Here is a 16,009-nt window from a genome sequence, read left to right as displayed (position 1 = left end):
CATTTAATAAGGTGGGAGTGGAATGTGTTGAAATTGTAAAGTTATGGTATGCATTTTTTTAAAAAAAAATCCTTTAAATAAATTTTAAGACTCAGTCTGTTATATGTAATACAATTTGAAGGCCACAACAACTGCACAATGCATCAGTTAGTCCAGACAAACATTGACAATTCCACTCAGCAATCTATTGATTTCAGTTGACATTCTTCCTGAAGTGTACGTGTTTGGGATATTTTGGAAAGACCCTGGACATTATTTGATTCACTCAGGCAATTGAGATGTGAGACTGTACTATCAGCAACCAGTGGACAGTTGCTGGAAGAGACACTTTGATATACCTTGCCCCCAAATTAAGGGTCTGGAGTAACTCATTGGAATGGCAATTCCTGTGAGTTTATCAACATTGGCCACTCACTCATATTCACTACAAACATTCTAGGTAAAATTGTTTTTTGTTAATTTTGCACCAAGTAAATGTGCTCTCCTGTTTTGCTTCTGCAAGGCAAGGTGGATTCTCACTGAGCAGTTTGCTTCAATGAGAGTTGGAGGTGAACTGAGGCCTTTTGAGCCTCTGCCTTCAGTCCATTTTTCCAATGTCCCCTTTCGGGGAACTAAAATATCCAAAAGGATCATGCCTCTGGCCTAAATATGGGCACTTCTGCATTCTAGGCTCTCCCACATAGAACATTCCTCATGGCATTGAACAAGAGAGATAATGTGGGCGGTACTTGGTTCCTCAGGTTCCAGGGAAAGTCATTCTTGAGGGTCCCAGCTCTGGTTCTATGTGTCCTGGTACTCTGGGATCTGGTTCAGTGAGTTCCTGCCTACCAGTCTTATGTTCAGTTCAATAGCATCAAGCTCAAAGCCTGCTTCACATCTTCAGTTGGTGACATTGTAGGGTTCCATTCACAGCTGGATTTTGGAGTTGTGCCTCTTTATGTCTCTTTATCCATTCTAATTCAACAGCTATTTCTCACCACATATGATTTCTTTCAAGGCATATGAACATAGGCGTGGGTCAGGCTGTTGATATCTGCAGCCCACACTGGGGGACAGTGCCAACTTGATGCACTCCATATGTGTTGGGCTACAGTTCCCATCATCCCTAAATGACCTTCATGTCTTGAGTTGATGAGAGTTGTAGCCCGAAACATCTGGTGGGCACCAGCTTGGGAAGCCTGATCTTTTTTTTTTTAATGCATATTTATTAAGGTTTTTTGAATACAAATGCGTATAAATATTAAACAACATTACTTATATCATAACATAATTTCGTCGCTTCTTTGGACTCCCTCGCATCTCCCGCTCCCACTTACATCGTTACAAAAAATCTTTTTTCCAAGCAAATTACCCACTTGTTTAGAATCTTATCTCCGCTCGTTTAAATAAAATCTAGCAATTCTCCAAAAAATTTATATTTTCCTTAATCTCACTTATCGTCAAAATCAGATCTAGTTCAATGGTAGGCAGTTATTTGGGAAGCCTGATCTACACTGTGTACCATAGCAGAATTCCCTTAAGAGGGGTACTATGTCCTGATTCGAGAATTTGAATCACTTGCTGACAACAATGTGTGCTTGTTTATGGAAGGACCTGGCATTTTGTGGTGCAGAACTCTCAGGTTCCTAGAGAAATAGCTATGCTTTTGTGTTGTAGTCAGCAACAAGCATTTCATGCTTGCTGGGCTGGATCTATGTTGTGGTTTGGAGAAGTCAGTGGCAATTGCCCTATTGATTTATATAGATTTAGTGGATTGCACCTTAGCTCTTCCTATTTTATCTTATAACAATGTTGGACTGGTAGCTGAATAGTCACAGCTGTCCCAATCCATCTAAAGGTATATATACACACAGATTATGTGCATGCATTCCTATCAGGATGAAGCATGCACAAACAGATCCTGTGAATGCACTTGTCCGTCCGAAAAACAACCACTGTGGCTTTATGTACAAAGTCATAAAATCATAGAATTGTAGAGTTGGAAGGGACCATGTGGGTCATCTAGTCGAACCCTCTGCAATGGAGGAATCTTTCACCCAAAGTGGGGCTTGAACCTACGACCCTTATATTAATACTCAACTACTGACTGAGCTATCCAGAGTCCCTATTTTGAAGTTAAAATCCCACTTATCAGGTGTGTGAGAGAAGGCAGCACTCAGTGGCATCTGGGTTTTTAGAGTGTGCTCCACATACAGAGCCACAGCTGCTCTGCACATCATGTGTTGGATCAGAATTACACTGCTCTTTCCCACCATCAAAAAACCATGCAGGAAGCTGATAGTGGTTCACATTTTATTGACTCTTTGTATGAAGATGTTAATCACTGATACACTTTCAGAAACACAGAAACGCTCAGATGTAAGGAGAAATATGTGACACTTGCCAAGATATATGCAAATCCTTGTTGACAGATGCTGGCAAATTGTAATTGAATTTTAGCTCCCAGTAAATATTCATATTTTTTTCAAATAAAAGAAAAAGAAACAGGCTTCTAAAAATATATTTGACACTTACCGGTATTTTGACATAAAAAATGTTTGTAGGGTTTGCATATGAATGACCAGTATAGCTGCAGTCTTCGTACAGTGTATGCGTTCCACAGGAAGAGTTTTATTCGAATTCATTGCAAACGGTATCTATGCAAGCGTGTTTGTCAATCAGAATCTATATGCCAAGTTGGCTGTAGATCAGAAGCAGGTAAAGCAGAAGGGCAAGTGGCAATACTTCAAATGTAGCATCTGGAGACGGATGGATTTCGAAAGGAAGGGAAGCAGGCTGGACCAAGACATACCAAAACGCACAGAACCAACAAGCTGGAAGGAAATGAAACACAAAACAAAACCTAGGCCTTTAAAAATAGTAAACTAGACTAGAACACAGAAATAGCTATGACAAATCTAAACATCGCACATTCATGAAGATACATTTCTCACCAATGCCACTCATTCTATGCCATTCAGTATAGTGATCTAAGAGAAATGCTAACTTTTCAAATCCTCCTGTCTAAACTATTTCTAAATTGTTCCCTTACAAGCTAAAACAGTATAGAAGCTGCTAGATTTTAGGGTGTCAGTAGGACTTTTTAATGGTAAAACTATTGCCCTTGGGAGTTGTAGGATTTGTAATTTTTACCCTGATGGATGTTTTATCCTTTTGATTAGCATTGTAAACAAATGGGTATGCATTCCTGATCTGTCCTGCAGTTCCCTCTTTGTAAAACTGCACCTGTTTGGATGCAATCAGTCTCTTTGAAGATGGATATGCCAAATGTGGCCTGTAAACATAAAAATGAGACCAGGAGTTCCAGCTAGCAGGTATTTACACAGAATCCATTAATAAGCTTGGAAAGGGGAAAGAAACGAAATGAGGCAGTGAGAAGATGCGCACAATCAAAAGCAAAACAGTTAGGTTCTCTTCAGGCAGAAAATAGGCACATTATTATAAAGCACATGTTCCTCTCTGAAAAATAAGTACCATATTACTGGCACTTAATGGCATTCCTATCTGCAACATTTCTGTTCCGATTAATCCGCTGCACGGTTGAAGTGATCCACTTTTGTGCGCTGGCTAATGTGATGCTTTTGAGCGTTTGATACACCTCCTCTGAAGTGTTCTTCAAGAAAGGAGCACATTCAAAATGTGAGAACTCTTTCACTTATAAGACCATATGTAAGTGGGTGTTGAACATTAGGTCTCTGATGTTTTGACAAAAGCAAAGAAGGTTTTTGATATGTCATGCACTCAAGAATCCATAGCGCTGACCGTAAATGTGATTATACCAAATGTATATTTGTTCACAGCTCTTTTTTCTTTTCTGCTTTCAGAGAACAGTATTTCTAGCTTTGCTTCATAATAAATGTTACAATGTATGATGTGTGTGAATCAATCTTATCTGTGCAGACCCAGCAGAATGAAAGGTATAATGATGGGGGAGTGAAATGTCAATACATAATTCATATCTGACAGAGTTCTATCAGGCAGCACTTCATAGCGAAAAGAGGTCCTCAAAAGCATCTAAAATTCATCCAGCATCAGCTCATTGTGTTTCTGCTTGGGTGGCAAAATCGATCATTTGAAATGAGCAAAGTGCCATTCTGTACCATCGCTAAAGCAGATGTGAGAAAGGTCCAGGTCTCCCATTCTGGCCAAGACGCCTCTAGCCAAGCAAATCTTGGATGGCATTTCTCAAGTGCACCAATAAAAGACCATCCCAGTATCAAATATAGAATATACTTTTTAAAGATGAAAACTAATTTTGTGATTTTCATTCCATTTGTCTTCCTTTTGAATGTCTTGCCTTATACTTTAATACTTAGCTACAGTGCCTAATTCTTGCAGTTATCCTAGAAATAGCAAGTAAAAAGTCAGCACTAAACTGGCTTTGGATTAGGATTTCTATTGCCAACTGTGGCATTTTGTGGCAAATGATTCATGCACCTTTACATAAATATGAGGAAAAATAAATCCCAGAAAATATCCTCAGTTGGTAGCCAGTTTTATGTTTCGTACCTTCAGCTGGTGTAACTTTTCCTACTGGGATATGGCCATCAGTAATTTAATAATAATAATTTTATTATTTATATGCTGCCCATCTGACTACGTTGCCCCTGCCACTCTTCCAGCAAAGTATATAAACACCATATGCTTGCCATCAGCTGCATTAAACCCTCCAATGGCATTGTCAGTTAACAGTTCCTTTTCAAGCTATCATACAGTGAAAGGTTATAGCACTATTCCATTATTATCCTGCCCAAAAAACATTACACTTATTTTTTTATTGTTGACAAAATACAATCCTTTTCTATTTGTGTGTGGGGGGGGGAGGAACTGCACACTGTTTTTTCTCTAACAAAGTTTGAGCTTGTGGAGGATGCAATTTATGGACAAAAACAGCAAGTCGAGAGAAAATGCTTGCAGTCATTATGTGCCAAAGCTTCAGAGGGAGAAAGCCTGTGACCCTCCCATTGTATTTTTTCAAGTTGTTAAACCATGAAGCACAAGTCTTTTCTAGCCTCAGGTACCCCTTAATTAGAAATCCAACAACTGATTTACGATGGAAGTTTATTGAAGGTCAGCCCCAGCCCGACCCTATGCATATCTCCTTGTGCATTCAGTGGAGCTTGCTACCAAGTTATGTGTGTGTAATGTTGTAAATAGGGACACAGGTGGCGCTGTGGGTTAAAAGCCTCAGCGCCTAGGACTTGCCGATCGAAAGGTCGGCGGTTCGAATCCCTGCGGCGGGGTGCGCTCCCGCTGCTCGGTCCCAGCGCCTGCCAACCTAGCAGTTCGAAAGCACCTCCGGGTGCAAGTAGATAAATAGGGACCGCTTACCAGCGGGAAGGTAAACGGCATTTCCATGTGCGGCTCTGGCTCTGGCTCTGGCCAGAGCAGCGATGTCACGCTGGCCACGTGACCCGGAAGTGTCTCCGGACAGCGCTGGCCCCCGGCCTCTTGAGTGAGATGGGCGCACAACCCCAGAGTCTGTCAAGACTGGCCCGTACGGGCAGGGGTACCTTTACCTTTACCTTTTAATGTTGTAAATGTAGTTCTTGCCTTTATGCATGTTCACAGGAGTTTGGATCCTGGATCCAAGCTATAGCCTAGGTAAGCAGAAGTGAATTAATGAAGCTCTGGTTTTGTCCCACCCCTTTCTACGAAAATAATAGTCAAATCTGTTACACCTAGACAATTCATGTAAAAATGTTGAGTCTCCTTACTGCTCTGCATGTAGAAGGTGCTAGGTTCAAACCCCCTGGCATCTCAAGTTAAAAGGATCAGTAGGCAATAGGAAAGAGTTCTGCCTGAGACCTTGGTCAATGCTAGGATAGATGGGTAAATAGCAATCTGATAAAAGGCAGCTCTTGTGTTCAATTTTCATGGTCCATACTCATATCTGAAGAGATATGCAAATGTGAAATAAAGAAGGTGAATTATAGCACTTATGAGTCATGAAAGTGCTTATCCGTATCACTCTTCTGATCCATTGATTAAAAAGTATCACTAGATGCAGGTATGATTCATGAGAGCATATCCGTGTTCTTAAAATATGATCTGGGATGAGGGAGGAAGCAAGTCTGGCATAGCTCGTGGCAGCTTGAAGAACATAGCTTTTAGAATAGCCTTTTTGGTCACTGAGAAAAACAGGATTTGATATACTCATTTGCATTTAACTTCAGCAAATGCAGAACATAAATGTCACAATCAGAAAACTGAGAGTAGGGAGGGGAAGTGAAGAATTATGTGTGGTTTCTTTCCATGGCTCTGAAACATGTTGTAGGGCATAAACAAAATGTAGATTCCCCAAACCCTTGACATCTGCTATTTTATTTCATGCATGATTTCTATACATACTATATTTGGCCATGCAAATAATGGTAATTAGTATGGTTGTGCATCAGATTTGGATAACACATCTTGAGCCAAATGAGGCTGATTTGAAGGGATCTGGCAGATGTCTGAGCTGAATTGGGCTCCGAATTACTCTAGGTCTAGGCCAAATCTGGGTCCTCTCAATGTCTTGTGAGTGATTCAGAGATTCAGAAGCAAAGGGAGAGTTAGACATTTCTTTCCAAACCTTCCATGTAAGGAAACCACCAGGGTGGGTAATTGGGGGAGAGATGGGTAGTATAGTTTTGTGACTTAAGGGGAATACGAACCTGCACTTATCCTTCTGAAATTTGACAGTATTAATACCCTTAAAGAGTGCTACTATGCCTCACACAGTTCTGGCAACAATTTTTTTTTAACCCCAACACAATAGATGTTTCATGTTTTTATACGTGTGTGTGAACATTTAAAGGAGCCAGAATAAAACCTCAGCATTTATTGTTTAGAATTTGGTGATCTTTATCTACTCTGGTGATAAAGGTGCTACAAAGCCTAGATTCCTGTTGGCATCCATCCGTCTCAGGAGACAATGATGCCAAAGAGGGTTGGGGCAAGAACACAGCCCTGTTTCATGCCACTCTTTATAGGGAAGGCATCTGAGGAGGAGCCGTCATATTGAACAGTGCCACACATGTTCTCATGGAAGAACACAATCGTGAAGCTTAGGTGGGCATCCTGTCTTGTAGAGCACTGTGATGAAGAGTCCTTTTTGACTGATGAGGTCAAAGGCCTTTGTCAGGTCTATGAAGGCGATGTACAAGGGGTGTCTCTGCTCTTAGCAAGCGGATGAAGCGATGGGCAGAGCACTATCAAGAACTGTACCCACAGGAAAACAATCTCTAACACAGTATTCAACAGTATCCAGACTCTGCCTGTCTTGGAAGAGCTGGCTGTCCCTCCCGCTCTCCCCTGACAAGCTGAAAAATGCCATCAACTCTCAGGAATGTAGTAAAGCCCCAGGACAGGATGGAATCCCAACAGGTGCTGAAGGCCAGCTTAAATTCTTCCCTGATGACACACCTCCATGGCCTCCTCTTGCAGTGTTGGGAACAAGGATCCGTGCCACAAGACATGTGTTACTCCAGCATTGTGATCATCTACAACAGGCATGGCCAAACTTGGCCCTCCAGCTCTTTTGGGACTACAAATCCAATCATCCCTAGCTAATAGGATCAGTAGTCAGGGATGATGGGAACTGTAGTCCCAAAACAGTTGGAGGGCCACGTTTTGCCATGCCTGATCTACAAGAACAAAGGTGACTGCCAGGACTACAGTAACTACTGTGGGATCTCCCTGATGAGTAGAAAGCCTACATGTCGAACAATTGTCCCCTTTTTGAAGATGGGGACAACATTTTCCCACCTTCAGTGTGTAAGGATCTCACCTGTTCTTCAGGAATTATCAAGATTATAGACAGAGACTCTGAGATTACATCTTCAAGCTTTTTTAGTACCCTTTGGTGCAGCTTATCAGGTCTGAATTCATTTAAAGTAGAGAGGAATTCCCTTACCATCTCTTTTCCTGTCTTGGGCTGCAGCTGCCTCCTTGCATTGTTTATTTTGTTATCACCAGGTTGGCTACTGCTTTCCTTTTGGGTGACAACAGAGGCAAAGTAGGTGTTGAGCAGTTCCGACTTCTCACAGTTAACCTGCACCCTAATTTTCTACTTAAGTTCTCCCACCCCAAATTAATTCTAGAACAAATGTGAGGAGAAAAATGTGCTCATCAAGGATGGCTGCACTTTAATCTATTTTAAATCCTCAACTTTAATCTAAATCCTACAAGTCCGAAGATATTAGTCACTATTCTTCATGCTGCTTTTTGTAAAATGAATTCTTTTCCAATTATGAGGGGAAATTATATTATTGTTTGAAAAAGCCCATGAGATTGATCTCCAGAAAAATCTACGCAAGTTAACTTTTCTTCCATATCTTCCTCTTAGTAAGCATAGTTGTGGCCAGGCAATCAGCAGGAAAGTGTGAGAGTTTCCTACCCCTCTAATCTCAGACAGTCATGTCATGCTGTAATTATTATTGCCATTATGTTTTGCCTCCAAAATATGTTGTCTTGTAATCAGAAGTATATGAAGGCTATTTTTAATTACATTTATAAGGTAGCATACATAGCTCTCCCATATTTTCTTCTCATAACAACCCTGAGACTGGCCTAAGGTCACCCAGAAAGGTTCACAGCTGAGTGGGGACTTGAACCTAGGTCACCTCTACATTTCTAGCACATCTCTCTAAATGTGAAAATAGAAAGCAAGGGTGTTTCTAAGGGATCTTCATGACTGTTATGGTGACTAAGAGAGGTGAAACTGAACCAATGAGAATTTTGAATATAACTGAATTTGTATTCGTTTACTTGAAAATAAATATTACTTAGGGAAAAGTTCATAAAAGGGCTACTAAAATGATCAAGGGGCTGGAGCAAGTGCCCTATAAGGAAAGGATACAGTGTTTGTGGCTAACTAATGGGGGATATGGTATGGGTGTAGACAATTGTACACGGTGGAAAAAGTGGATTAAGATATTCCTTTCTCCTCATTTTCTCATTCTTGTTCCCAGAACGCCTTACACCAAAAACACCAAACAAAACAAAACAAAATACCACCTCCGTGCAAAAGGACAGGTTTTCCCCCGTGTTGCGTCACACCCACATTGTCGTGGCAACCCCCCCCCTCAAGTTATCTGTAGGTCTTTTGCCTTGTTGTTGTTTAGTCATGTCCGACTCTTCATGACCCCATGGACCAGAGCACACCAGGCATTCCTGTCTTCCACTGCCTCCCGCAGTTTGGTCAGACTCATGCTTGTAGCTTTGAGAACACTGTCCAACCATCTCGTCCTCTGTCGTCCCCTTCTCCTTGTGCCCTCCATCTTTCCCAACATCAGGGTCTTTGCCTTGTAGATGGGGTCAAAATCTCTTGCGGCCCACCAGCAAGAAGAAAGCTAAGAAAGCTGTCAGTTATCCATGATCTCTCTCTGCCCCTCTGTCTGGCAGAAAAACAAGCTCAGTCTGTCAGTTCTGATTAAACCCAAGCACCCAAGAATCCAGAGGGGAAAATCTGCAACCCAGGGATCTGGGGGATCCTTGTTGCCCCACTAACTCATAACAACATGGAAGCCATTTCTTTTTTAATGAGGGTAATTTATAGATTTATAGGCTTGGATCCTAAAATAAGATAGATGAAGTCCATAAAAGGAAAGTTTCCTACCTCTTTGCCCCTCCTACCTCTTTGCCCCTCCCTCAGACTTCTGTGCACCCTGAAAAGCCTTCCCAGGAGATTGGGGGGGGGGAGAGCTTTTTGAACAATGTCAGATGGGGCAAGAATGATGCAGTGGGGAGGAAGGGATAGGGATAGGAAAAAGTGTAGGAGCCAAGCCAATGTCATTTTTCAGTGTGCAAGGACCCAATTAAAAGCACTTTCCTTATGTTTGTTCTTTGAGACAAAGTTTGACAATAAATGGTTGTGGTCACCATGACCCAGCACTTAAGATAAGCTGGAATGTTTGAGCAAGGCTGCACTCAGACAGCACATTATTTTCCTGATGTTTCCTCACGTTTCATGTGATCTTTCCCATGATGTAAAAGCCACTTCTGGAAATCTCACAGAAGTTTACTGCTCTATTCAGTGTGAATTGCTTTCAGAAAAAAAATCCATTTGCAACCCTATTAACCCGGAAAGTTGCAGGAGCTGTGCACTGTAATTTCCCTGTGGTTTTTATGGATCATACCACTGCCACTCACATGATGAAATTTTGGGCGGTATTCTGGCATACAGTTCTTTCGTGGCTGAATCACGAGGGAACAGAAGCACAGATGCATATAACGGATGGCAGCTTTTCTGCCATGTATATTCCACCAGTCCTGTTCAAATGCAAGAGGGTACCTGCGAGATGTGACCTACCTAACCAGCTGGTGCTGGTTCCCCATTGGTCAGAAAGAGTTAGAGGTCACTATAGAGACAGCCTTTCAAAAGCTGAGCTGCCTTGCAGCTGCATCTTTCTGCCATCAGGGTCCTGGCTGGGTCTTGCATACAACTCTATCTTCACTGCCTACTTGTAAGTGGACCATAACAATTATATAGCAGTATAGTAAATAGGCTAGGATTAGTCCCATTGTGGAGCTACAGTGCTCTGATTTATTTTGTACTCTCTTGACTTTCTGCTTGCTTTTCCCTTACCTTTTACAGTCATACCTTGGGTTACAGACGCTTCAAGTTGCACACTTTTGGGTTGTGCACCGCACCGAACCCGGAAGTACCGGAACAGGTTACTTCCGGGTTTTGGTACTCGTGCATGCACAGAAACACCAAATCACGACCCGTGCGTGTGCAGATGTGGCACTGCGGGTTGTGAACGCTGCGGGTTGTGAACGTGCCTCCTGCACGGATCACGTTCGCAACCTGAGCGTCCACTGTATCTCTAATACAGTTCCACAGTACAGGCTGCCTTTACACTCTGAGTAATTTCTAAGGGAACTGTCTGGGAAACACAGGGTGTGTTGGTTTCAGAGTTCCTGGGTTTTAGGAAGTTTAGTGGGGTCTGTCAGGGAAATGAGCAAGCTGCTTTGGTCTTGGCAGGCTTCCTCAGCCTCGGCCCCCCAGATGTTTTGAGACTACAATTCCCATCATCCCTGACCACTGGTCCTGCTAGCTAGGGATCTTGGGAGTTATAGGCCAAAAATATCTGGAGGGTCGAGGCTGAGGAAGCCTGGTCTTGGGGTAGAATGAGACAGCTGGGAGCTAGCTCTGCTTTCTCCAGCAATTTGTATGTAGGTTGAACCAAGAAGTGCAGGGTGCGCCAGCTCAGAGCCTTTTCAAATTAATTGCTTTGATTCATCCCAGGTTTCACCCCTTAGAACCGGCATGGCCAAACTTGGCCCTCCAGATGTTTTGGAACTACAACTCCCATCATCCCTAGCTAACAGGACCAGTGGTCAGGGATGATGGGAATTGTAGTCCCAAAACATCTGGAGGGCCAAGTTTGGCCATGCCTGCCTTAGGGGCTGTGTGGATAATTTGAAAAGGGTGATGGTGGCAGCAACTACTGGAGAGTAAGACCCGGCTGGCAGCAGTTGGGCAAGGAAGAGGGTTTGAGAAACTCTCCTCCCTCCCCTTTGTCACAGGGGGAACCCCCAGTGCATATTTGGAGTTGGGTGGGAGGAAAGGGAGGCAAGTTCTGTTGTACAAGCAGACTTTGTCCTTGCACAAACCTACCTGGACTGGGAGATGTTTGTCTTATTCTATGCAATTAAAGTTCTTCTCATTTTTGTCCATTCCATTTGTAATTATCTTTTTGTTAACAAATGCATGAACAGAAACATTCTTATAACGGTAAAGATACATTTGACGAATCGCAATAATGAGGCAGTACTTCCAAACAGGAAAAATAAATTCTTTAAAGGCGCATGCTTTGAGTTTTAAATTGCTTTTGCTGTCCTGGGTGCATTTTGAGAGATGGAAGAGGATTTGACTGTGTATCTGCATTGGATTCATCCAGGGTTCAGCTTAGTTTTAATGAGCAATCAGGCATGTTGCAGCAATGAGAGATTCTTTCTTATAAGGAACATCATTGATAGGGAAGGATAATTCCGCTTTTGAATAATGCAGGGAGGGAAATTAACATCAGAATAGCATGTAATGAGAATAACAGAGCAAAGGCAAGCAGTGCAAAAGGATGTATCCCTTGTTCAACTTCACAAAATGTATAATGTGGCGAAGATCCAGTATGTGTTGTGTCAAAAATAGGGCTTCTTGAGTTCTATTCTGCTTTAGAGGAATTTTCCTAAAGAAAAGTGTTGTGTCAAAAATAGGGCTTCTTGAGTTCTATTCTGCTTTAGAGGAATTTTCCTAAAGAAAAGTGTTCTGCAAGAACAGTAGTGGCTGAAAACAGCCACCAGTTTATTTATTTCTTTCTTTTTATAAGTAATTCACTTGTTGTGCTACGAGATTTGTAAAAAACTAAACAACCCACTTATTTTCAACACTGCCAACTCCAGTCTCAAGGCAACATTTCCAATTAACAAATGCATAATATTGGTAGCAGATACATACACTTTATTTTCTCTTCATGACTGTTTATGGCTTTCCAGTGCATGTATATATGGCAGAATAGAATCAAAATTCCAAAGACTGGCAACAAGGTTAGATTCTTGGAAAAGTTAGCAAAGATTGTAAAAGGTAAAGGTACCCCTGCCCGTACGGGCCAGTTGTGTCCGACTCTAGGGTTGCGTGCTCATCTCGCTCTAGAGGCTGTGAGCCGGCGCCGTCTGAAGACACCTCTGGGTCACGTGGCCAGTGTGACGAAGCTGCAGCTGGCGAGCCAGCACCAACGCAGCACACGGAAACGCCGTTTACCTTCCCGCTATAAAGCAGTCCCTATTTATCTACTTGCACTTAAGAGTGCTTTCGAACTGCTAGGTGGGCAGGAGCTGGGACCAAACGACGGGAGCTCACCCCGCCGCAGGGATTCGAACCGCCGACCATACGATCGGCAAGTCCTAGGCATTGAGGTTTTACCCACAGCGCCACCCGCGTCCCGAGCAAAGATTGTACTATTTATTAATTCTATGTCCTCTTCACGCATTTCAAATAGGGGGGAGTAAATCACATGAGAGGAATGCAGTGGGGTTGAGCATGACGATTCTGCTCCCTCTCTGTCATTCTGCCTGTTGCCTACAATTTTCGTGGAGGCTTCTGGCGTGTTTTAAAATCCTGGAAAATCCAGGCTCCAAAATACGTGGGGAGCCTCCACAGACACAAAAGCCTCCTGAGTCCCCAATTCAGTCAGCTACGTTCTAGGAGTAACAGAGCAACCCTAAGAAAAGTAAGCCAGAGGAATTTATGTCATATTAAATTAAATTAAATTAAGATGGCCTAAATTACCCACATTCCCAACTCCAGTCAGGATCAGGTCTATTGCCTGCTGAACAGACCTGAGCTCTTAAATAGTTTGACTTACGACACCCTTTTTGCCTGTGCAAGTTCAGATGGGTTGCCAGGTAATATGACTGAGTTTAAAGTACGTATTTTTCGCTCTATAACACGCACCTGACCATAACACGCACATCGTTTTTAGAGGAGGAAAACAAGGGAAAAAACATTCTGAATGAAACAGTGGATGTATCATTTTTGGGCTTCATGCTGTGGCCACAGACATGTGATCTGATGGTGAATTTGGGGTGACCCAATGCAAAGATCCTGAGTATCCCTGTGGATCCATGCTTTGTAACCACGTTTTTGCACCATTGCAGCCCCAGGCAACAGTGGGTGCGTGATTTTTTTGGTGCAGGTTGTAGCCATGGACATGCTATGTGATCTGATGGTGAATTTGGGGTGACCCAATGCAAAGATCCTGAGGATCCATGTGGATCCATGCTTTTTAACCACGTTTTTGCACCATTGCAGCCCCAGGCAACAGTGGGTGTGTGATTTGGGGGGGGGCAGGCTGTAGCCATGGACATGCTATGTGATCTGGTGGTGAATTTGGGGTGACCCAATGCAAAGATCCTGAGGATCCATGTGGACCTATGCTTTGTAACCACATTCTAAGTGGGGAGCGAAGGAAAAACAAATAAGGGACATGAGAGGGGTGTGCAGAGAAGCAGCTGGCTAAGAATGCAGGAGAGGGATTTAACGGGAGGGAGGAAAGAAAGGCAAAAGTTTCCCCCCACCCAAGCCAGCTATCTCTCTCTCTCTCTCTCTCTCTCTCCCTCCCTCCCTCCCCCTCTCTCTCTCTCCCCCTCCCTCCCTCCCCCTCTCTCTCTCTCTCCCTCCCTCCCTCCCCCTCTCTCTCTCCCTCCCCCCTCTCTCTCTCCCTCCCTCCCCCCTCTCTCTCCCTCCCCCTCCCCCCTCTCTCTCTCCCTCCCCCTCCCCCCTCTCTCTCTCCCTTCCCCCCTCTCTCTCCCTCTCCCCCAGCAGCACAGAAGCACAGAGAGGAATTCCCCTCTGCTTGCCTGGAGGGGAGGGGCTTTCCCTGCTCTTTGTTCCGTTTCAGCAAACACAGCAACGAAACAGAGGTGGGTGGGCAGTAAGACCCTGAGGTAGAATGCAGGAAAGCATCCACTTCCTCTTTTCAGTTTTCCCTTCTCCGTGAAGCGCCGTGATTTGATTTTTGCCTGATTTTTCGGCTCCAGGGACCACACATTCGCTCTATAACACGCACAGACATTTCCTCTTCCTTTTTAGGAGAAAAAATCTGCGTGTTATAGAGGGGAAAATACGGTAGGTTTGGTATAGGTGTCTCTCCTAGCCTCCTCCTGCCCCCTTTGAGGGACTTACACTGGCATAAGTTCTTCCAGCTGAGCTCTGGCTGAATCAGCATAGCTCCATCCCAGCCAAGTTAAGGGACTTATGCCAGTGTATCCCTGATTCAGCTGGGATGAGGGTGTTATTCTGGCACAGCCTCGGGTTCGCCAAGGCAACCCAAGAGGCCCCTATTCCAATGTCACTCATCCCTGTGGATCTTGAGTTTCGATTGGCTAGAAGGTGATAAAAATGGAAATAAAAGAGACAGAACTAGTGCACTCATAGTCAATATTCCCTTCCGTAAGTTTACTTTCTCATATTTGGAAGGCCTGAAAGTGGGCTGTCGACCAAGAATCTCTCTCTCTCTCTCTCTCTCTCCCTCTCCCTCTCCCTCCCTCCCTCCCTCCCTCTCCACATTAGGTACAGTTTCTCCTCTGCATGTGGCTCCATCAACTCCTGATGGAAGACTCATATAAGCTTTTATCACCATTTGTAGCAAGTAGACTTTGACAAAGGGCACATTTTCAAAGCTCTGCCATTCATTCTACAGGTTCAAAGCTGCATCTTGTCCCATTAGATTAAAAGCCAACTAGCAGGAGACTGGGTCAGCTTTGACAGTTTGGCTGAGAAGCAAAGATCCACTGTCTCAAAGACATATTACTTAAAGTGCACTTGCCATTAGCTGAATTGCAACAAAAGCGTATAGTTGTTTATTTTGTAGTAAGGGCAGGAACTTTGGCAGCAATGGGAAAGTATCTGCCTATGGATCAGAGAGTTCATGCCCTGAATCACATTAAATTGGGCAATGAGATTCTTAGTGCTATAGCATGAGGGCTGCTATTCAAAAGATTTGAAACTGCGCTTGAGAATATGTTGAGATGAAGTTGGGATGAATCCCCTTGTCCAGGGATCCAGAAATCTGTGCTGTGCAATCCACTCCTGCTGTGCAAAGCCAGCTTATTGTGCAGTACAATTTGTGCCAGTCTATCTAATTTCTGTGGAACTCCACATGCTTGGTATCAGCTATCAGGCTTTTTCCCGTTCATATTTAGCTATTACAATCCTTCCCTTCCCTGACACAGGGACTCATAGTGGGGCCTGGGGCCTGCTTCTACTCCACTGGGTTCTTGTGCGTGCACAGACAGGTCTCCCAAATTTCACTCTCCTTTCTCCACCTATAGCAGAATAGATCTGTACAAAGAACATAAACCAGGTATCTATTTTTGAATAGTCACAGCCGGAGCAAAATCTAACTCTGGGGGGCGGATATTGTCCATCTCTGTCACCTCTGTCATCCATCACCCTTGCCGCTAATGCCAGGAGTTGCAAACTTCCGTTCCTCTGTGAGGTAATGCCTTGCCCCTCTGGTACCAA

The 16,009-nt window shown here is 43.5% G+C and overlaps 1 protein-coding gene and 1 long non-coding RNA gene across 12 annotated transcripts in view; one reads left to right on the top strand and one right to left on the bottom strand.

The window, feature by feature from the left end:
• Positions 1 to 16,009, bottom strand: part of LOC307213854 — a 164,780-nt gene that overhangs the window by 26,260 nt on the left and 122,511 nt on the right. For 4 of the 6 annotated variants that reach the window (XR_013837714.1, XR_013837721.1, XR_013837724.1 and 1 more), the window contains one exon: positions 12,936 to 13,205. The exons of the other annotated variants lie outside the window; for them this stretch is intronic. This is a non-coding gene — a long non-coding RNA (uncharacterized lncRNA). Of the gene's footprint in view, positions 1 to 12,935; positions 13,206 to 16,009 lie in introns of those variants that run through there. 6 annotated transcript variants of the gene reach the window in all.
• The window catches only part of GRIK1 (glutamate ionotropic receptor kainate type subunit 1), a 159,149-nt gene that overhangs the window by 37,150 nt on the left and 105,990 nt on the right, over positions 1 to 16,009 (top strand). The gene's annotated exons all lie outside the window — the stretch shown is intronic.

The sequence above is a fragment of the Podarcis cretensis genome, assembly GCF_951804945.1.
Source record: "Podarcis cretensis genome assembly, chromosome: 4".
NCBI lineage: Eukaryota > Metazoa > Chordata > Lepidosauria > Squamata > Lacertidae > Podarcis > Podarcis cretensis.
This window is presented reverse-complemented; position numbering and strand designations above follow the sequence as displayed.